This window comes from Ptiloglossa arizonensis, chromosome 7, assembly GCF_051014685.1.
Source record: "Ptiloglossa arizonensis isolate GNS036 chromosome 7, iyPtiAriz1_principal, whole genome shotgun sequence".
Classification (NCBI taxonomy): domain Eukaryota; kingdom Metazoa; phylum Arthropoda; class Insecta; order Hymenoptera; family Colletidae; genus Ptiloglossa; species Ptiloglossa arizonensis.
Genome location: NC_135054.1, coordinates 20,688,694 through 20,696,454, shown reverse-complemented (window position 1 = coordinate 20,696,454; position 7,761 = coordinate 20,688,694).

The following is a 7,761-nucleotide window of genomic DNA, read 5'->3' as shown; positions in this document are numbered from 1 at the left end:
CGAAGTAACCGTGCGATAAAATAAATGAATATTTCTCTACATATCGGAATTATTGTTTGGATGCATGTATGTTCTGAACGCTCAGTGATACACATATGTCACACGCCACTAAAGGGAGTTGCCATCTACTGGAGAACTGGTAAACTACACTTAAGGTATGAAAACACCTGGCGGAGAAACGCTCAAGTTTGTCGAGAAATTGTTCTAATTCCCACGAATAGATGGCGGGACAAGCATATTTTACCGACATTACAGATAAGTAATTCCAATTGTATGATATTCCCTACCGTGCGATAAAATAAATAAATATTTCTGTACAAATTATTGCATGTATCATCTTTCGAATAAATGTAAAATTAGACGAAGTCAGAATAATGTAATTTCTCTGCATTCTAGCCTTCATTTACAAAAATCTGTAATACCTTGAAAAAAATCTTTAATACCTCGAAATCAATTCGTGGTTCTCCAATAGATGACGACAACCCATATAATTACCACGTTACAAATGTTTGGAATTGCGCGTTCAGAATATATTTGCATGCATACAAACAATAATTTTGATATGTAGAGAAATATTCATGTATTTTATCGCACGCTAGGGAATGGCATTCGAAAGGAGATACTTATCTGTAATGTCGGTAAATAATGCTTGTCTCGCCATCTATTCGTGGAAATCAGAACAATTCCTCGACAAACTTGAGCGTTTCTCCGCCAGGTGTTTTCACACCTTAAGTGTAGTTTACCAATTCTCCAGTAGATGGCAACTCCCTTTAGTGCCGTGTGACATATGTGTGTCACTGAGCGTTCAGAACATATACGCCGGCATACAAAGTATAATTTCAATATGTAGAGAAAAATTCATATATTTTATCGCACGGTTACTTCTAAGGTCTTTGTTCGAACTAACGACTATTTCAATAAATTGATGGCTTTCAAGCCGTTATTTATACTAGCGCATTGTTAGTATTTGTTTAAACTATGGTCCTACGATGATTGTTGATATTTATGAAAAATAAACATCAAGATATTGCGAAATCTGCGAAGGTGAACGGTTTTAGTGAATGTTTGTTCATTTCCGCGATTGTTATTAACATTTACACATGTTCTCAATATTAATCGAACAATGTGCACCTTATTTATGTATTACAAATGATTAAGAAACTTATACAAATTGATTTTGATCGAGATTCAAAGTAAAAACAGTTGCCAGTGTTTCGTACAGTTTTAAAGCATGGAAAGTAATAATTGTCCATTTGGTACATTAATTTGACATTTGTTTAATTCTTATAATTTACACAATACGCGTAGAAGTTGCATTTTTCACTTAAATGCACTGAAATTCAAATAATCGCTTTTCTATATAGAAAAATCGTCGTGATAAACACTTGTGAGATGATAATCGATACCTGTAGCCTTGATTTCGAGGTATTGAAGATGTTTTTAAATGTATAAAGGAAGGCTAAAATGCAGGGAAATTGCATTATGCTGATTTCGTTTAATTTTACATTTATTCGAAAGATGATACATACAATAGTTTGTACAGAAATATTTATTTATTTTATCTCACGGTAGGGAATATCATACAAATGGAATTTCTTATCTGCAATGTCGGTAAATTATGCTTGTCCCGCCATCTATTCGTGGGAATTAGAACAATTTCTCGACAAACTTGAGCGTTTCTCCGCCAGGTGTTTTCATACCTTAAGTGTAGTTTACCAGTTCTCCAGTAGATGGCAACACCCTTTAGTGGCGTGTGACATATGTGTATCACTGAGCGTTCAGAACATACATGCATCCAAACAATAATTCCGATATGTAGAGAAATATTCATTTATTTTATCGCACGGTTACTTCGATTGTCTTTGTTCGATCTGACCAAATATTTCAAGAAATTGATGGCTTTCTAGCCATTATTTATACCGGTATATTGTCAAAAATTGTTTAATCTACGGTCCAACGACGATTGTTAATAATTATGATAAATAAACGTCAAGATATTGCGAAATCTGCGAAGGCGAATAGTTTCTGTGAATGTTTATTCATTTCCGCGAGTTTTACTAACATTCATGCATGTTCCCAATATTAATCGAACAATGTGCATCTTATTTATGCATCACAAATGATTAAGAAACTTATAGAAATTAATTTTGATCGAGCTTCGAAGGAAAGAGATGATTCTTAAAGTTTTAAAATATGAAAAGTAATAATTGTCTATAAGATGTATCAATGTAACATTCGATTAATACTTGAAAAATCGAAATGCATACCTCCTTGGGGAAAGTGTTCTCCTCATACCAAAGGTTGAAATTCAGACATAAATTTTAGAAAATGTTCGACTTTAGGACTCTTCGTGTCAGGAGTATACGATATGCGAGAAAGTGCCACGATTTCGCGGATTTTTAGAAATGACGTCAAATTCTAAGAATTTCCGCGAATTAAGATTTTGCGTGATTTTCGGATGAATTTCTGAACATTGACCAAATTTTTAGACGAATTTGGAACTTTGGTAATTTAGCAATGTGGTAGGATCCGGTTAAGGAATTGGAGGCAAATAATGGCTAAAAAGAAGCTTTTGTTGTTACTAAAAATGACTTTATTGAAAGATATCAATACATCGGTGATACAATCTCATTCTTTCGTTTAATTAACATACTCAAGCATTCATACGCACTATAAAAATGTTACTTTCAAAGGATTCAACTTTTTCTTATCTTAAATAACTATTCTAAATTCGCAGCCAATTAGCTCGATATTACTCGCAGCGAGTAATACCGATTACCAGGTCTCACCACGTGGAGGTTGCTGCGAGCGGAGACCCGGAGAGAGATAGATGGAATCAAAGTTCCATCGATCTCCCTCGACGCGCGATACAAACGAAGATACTAAACCAAAGAGATGGAAGGAATTAATGTTCCTTCGATCTCCTCGTTTAGTTCTGCCGAGCAATTACATTATGGAAAAATTAGGCAAAATTAGGAAAGACGCGACACGAACCGTGCAGTTGGTCCTACTAGGTCTAACCCGTTTCCCCTCCGTGGTTCCGATTCCAGAGAAAACGAACGACGCCTACCACTCCCCTAGAGGAGTGCCCCGTTTCTCCATCTTTACGACGAGAGGGTCTTATTTTGGAGGCTTTCACAGGGACCGGCAAAAATGCCTGCTCCTGTGCTCGCAACATGCCCCCTCTGGAAGCGGACACACCGGAAGAGACGGCGATAGACCGTTCGGACTACTTACACGGCCGGCCACTTGCTTGTACAAGAAGCAGTGGTGACCGGACCGAGGAACGAGGAAGCGAGCAAAATTAAGCTAAAGATTGGATAATTGCTTGGCAGATCACAGCCTTAAAACTAACTTATTCTAACTGCAGAGATAGAAGGAATCAATGATCCTTCGATCTCCTCGTTTAATTCTGCCGAGCAATTACATTATGGAAAAATTAGGCAAAATTGGGAAATACGCGACGCGAACCGTGGAGTTGTTCCTACTAGGTCGGTCCCGTTTCCCCTCAGTGGGCCCGATTCTCAAGGATATGCGCGACGCCGTCCACTCCTCTAGAGGAGTGCCCCGTTTCTCCCAACTCCGCAGCCAGGAGCCACGCAGAGCGTGGACCTGACTCACGGAGGATGACGAAGAGAGGGTCTTATGATGGATCAAGGGCTTCCGCAGGGACCGGTGCGAACACCTGCCCCTGTGTCCGCAGCATATACTCTCTCAAAGCGGACGCACCAGAAGAGACGGCGATCGAGCGTTCGGTCCACCTCCACGGCCGGTCACTTGCTTATGCAACAAGCAGAGGTGGCCGGACTGAGATACGAGCAAGCGAGCAAAAAGAAGCTAAAGATTGGATAATTGCTCGGCAGATCACAGATATTCGTACATGGTGACCTTAAACATAACTTAGTCTATACTTAGAATTAACAGCCCCGCGGAGGATGCAATACATCAGTCCTCTTCGTTCTTCGTTCTTCGTTTTCCGATACATCTAAAAGAATGTATCTAAGAGAAACCTAAGCGTAACCTAAAGTCAAGGCATAATAGAAAATAGAAATGAATTTGGTTAGTGGAAAAAAATAAACATGTAAAAACAAGTAGAAATTAAAATCAGAGAACAAATGAAATGAATTAGACAAAGAAACAATTAAAAAAAAAAGAAAGGATTGAGAGAGTGGTCGCCAGTACTGACCACCGCCTACCGGCGGCCAGTACCGGTTACCAAGGTGGGGGGTCCCCATTCCATAAACCTAAAACGAAGAGATCCGTCCACGTCGGAGGCTCCAGGAACAATGAAATTTTAAGCAACCGGCGGCTCCTTATATACCCGCCGCAAGGTCACTTACCAGTGACTTACCGTTACTTCCATTGTCATTGTTCGATCTTATCGAATATTTCAACAAATTGATGGCTTTTTAGCCATTATTTATACCAGAACATTGTTAATAATTGTTTAATCTACGGTCCTACGACGGTTGTTAATAAATATTATAAATAAACATCAAGATATCGCGAAATCTTCGAAGGCGAACGGTTTCGGTGAATGTTTGTTCATTTCCGCGATTGTTACTAACATTTATGCATGTGCCCAATATTGATCGAACAATGTGCATCTTATTTACGTATTGCAATTAATTAAGAAACTTATAGAAATTGATTTTGATCGACACTCGATGTTAAAACGTGTTTCGTCAAGTTTTAAAGCATGAGAAAGTAACAATTGTTCATTAGATACATTAATTTAACATTTGTTTAATTCTTATAATTTACACAATACGCGTAGAAGTGGTATTTTTTACATAAAAGTGCCAAAATTCAGTTAATCGCTGTTCTGGATAGAAAAATCATCGCGATGAATACTAGTGAATCGATAATCGATACGTGTGGCCTTCAGAATGTCAGTTGGATCTCAGCGAAAAATTCCTTCGCGAACAAAGAATATTTCAACGAAATGATATATTAAGCCATTATTTATACTAGGCCATTGTTAATAATTGTCCAAAGTATGATCCTACGACGGTTGTTAATAAATATGATAAATAAACATCGAGATATTGCGAAATCTGCGAAGACGAACGGTTTCGGTGAATGTTTGTTCATTTCCGCGATTGTTATTAACATTTACGCATGTTCCGAACATTTATCTTACAATGTGCATCTTATTTATGCATTAAATATGATTGATTCGCCTACAGTAATTAATTATGACCGAGATTCGAGGTATAAACGTGTTTCTTAATGTTCCAAAGCATGAAAAGTAACAATTGTTTATTAGATACATTAATTTAACATTTGTTTAATTCTTATAATTTACACAATACGCGTAGAAGTGGTATTTTTTACATAAAAGTGCCAAAATTCAGTTAATCGCTGTTCTGGATAGAAAAATCATCGCGATGAATACTAGTGAATCGATAATCGATACGTGTGGCCTTCAGAATGTCAGTTGGATCTCAGCGAAAAATTCCTTCGCGAACAAAGAATATTTCAACGAAATGATATATTAAGCCATTATTTATACTAGGCCATTGTTAATAATTGTCCAAAGTATGATCCTACGATGGTTGTTAATAAATATGATAAATAAACATCGAGATATTGCGAAATCTGCGAAGACGAACGGTTTCGGTGAATGTTTGTTCATTTCCGCGATTGTTATTAACATTTACGCATGTTCCGAACATTTATCTTACAATGTGCATCTTATTTATGCATTAAATATGATTGATTCGCCTACAGTAATTAATTATGACCGAGATTCGAGGTATAAACGTGTTTCTTAATGTTTCAAAGCATGGAAAGTAACAATTGTTTATTAGATACATTAATTTAACATTTGTTTCGTTCTTATAATTTTCGGAATACGCGTGGAAGCTGTATTCTTTAAGTAAAAGCGTCGAAACTCAATTAATCGCTTTTCTAGATAGAAAAATCGTCGTGATGGACGTTTGTGAATCGATAAACATTTCCAGCCCTGACAATGTCGGTTCGATCTCAATAACAACTAATTTTCGCAGATTTCGCAATATCTTGATGTTTGTTTATCGTAATTATTAACAACCGTCGTAGAACCGCAGATTGAACACTTATTAACAATATCCTAGCATAAATAATGGCTTAATATATCATTTCGTTCAAATATTCTTTGTTCCCGATGCAATTGTTGTTATTGAGATCGAACCGACATTGTCAAGGCTGGAAATGTTTATCGATTCACAAACGTCCATCACAATGATTTTTCTATCTAGAAAAGCGATTAATTGAATTTTGGCACTTTTATGTAAAAAATATCACTTCTACGCGTATTGTGTAAATTATAAGAATTAAACAAATGTTAAATTAATGTATCTAATGAACAATTGTTACTTTCTCATGCTTCAAAACTTGACGAAACACGTTTTAACATCGAGTCTCGATCAAAATCAATTTCTATAAGTTTCTTAATTAATTGCAATACGTAAATAAGATGCACATTGTTCGATCAATATTGGGCACATGCATAAATGTTAGTAACAATCGCGGAAATGAACAAACATTCACCGAAACCGTTCGTCCTCGCAGATTTCGCAATATCTCGATGTTTATTTATCATATTTATTAACAACCGCCGTAGGACCAAACTTCAGATAATTATTAACAATGTCCTAGTATAAATAATGGTTTAAAATATCATTTCGTTGAAATATTCTTTGTTCGCGAAGGAATTTTTCGCTGAGATCCAACTGACATTCTGAAGGCCACACGTATCGATTATCGATTCACTAGTATTCATCGCGATGATTTTTCTATCCAGAACAGCGATTAACTGAATTTTGGCACTTTTATGTAAAAAATACCACTTCTACGCGTATTGTGTAAATTATAAGAATTAAACAAATGTTAAATTAATGTATCTAATAAACAATTGTTACTTTTCATGCTTTGAAACATTAAGAAACACGTTTATACCTCGAATCTCGGTCATAATTAATTACTGTAGGCGAATCAATCATATTTAATGCATAAATAAGATGCACATTGTAAGATAAATGTTCGGAACATGCGTAAATGTTAATAACAATCGCGGAAATGAACAAACATTCACCGAAACCGTTCGTCTTCGCAGATTTCGCAATATCTCCATGTTTATTTATAATATTTATTAACAACAGTCGTAGGATCATACTTTGGACAATTATTAACAATGGCCTAGTATAAATAATGGCTTAATATATCATTTCGTTGAAATATTCTTTGTTCGCGAAGGATTTTTTCGCTGAGATCCAACTGACATTCTGAAGGCCACACGTATCGATTATCGATTCACTAGTATTCATCGCGATGATTTTTCTATCCAGAACAGCGATTAACTGAATTTTGGCACTTTTATGTAAAAAATACCACTTCTACGCGTATTGTGTAAATTATAAGAATTAAACAAATGTTAAATTAATGTATCTAATAAACAATTGTTACTTTTCATGCTTTGAAACATTAAGAAACACGTTTATACCTCGAATCTCGGTCATAATTAATTACTGTAGGCGAATCAATCATATTTAATGCATAAATAAGATGCACATTGTAAGATAAATGTTCGGAACATGCGTAAATGTTAATAACAATCGCGGAAATGAACAAACATTCACCGAAACCGTTCGTCTTCGCAGATTTCGCAATATCTCGATGTTTATTTATCATATTTATTAACAACCATCGTAGGATCATACTTTGGACAATTATTAACAATGGCCTAGTATAAATAATGGCTTAATATATCATTTCGTT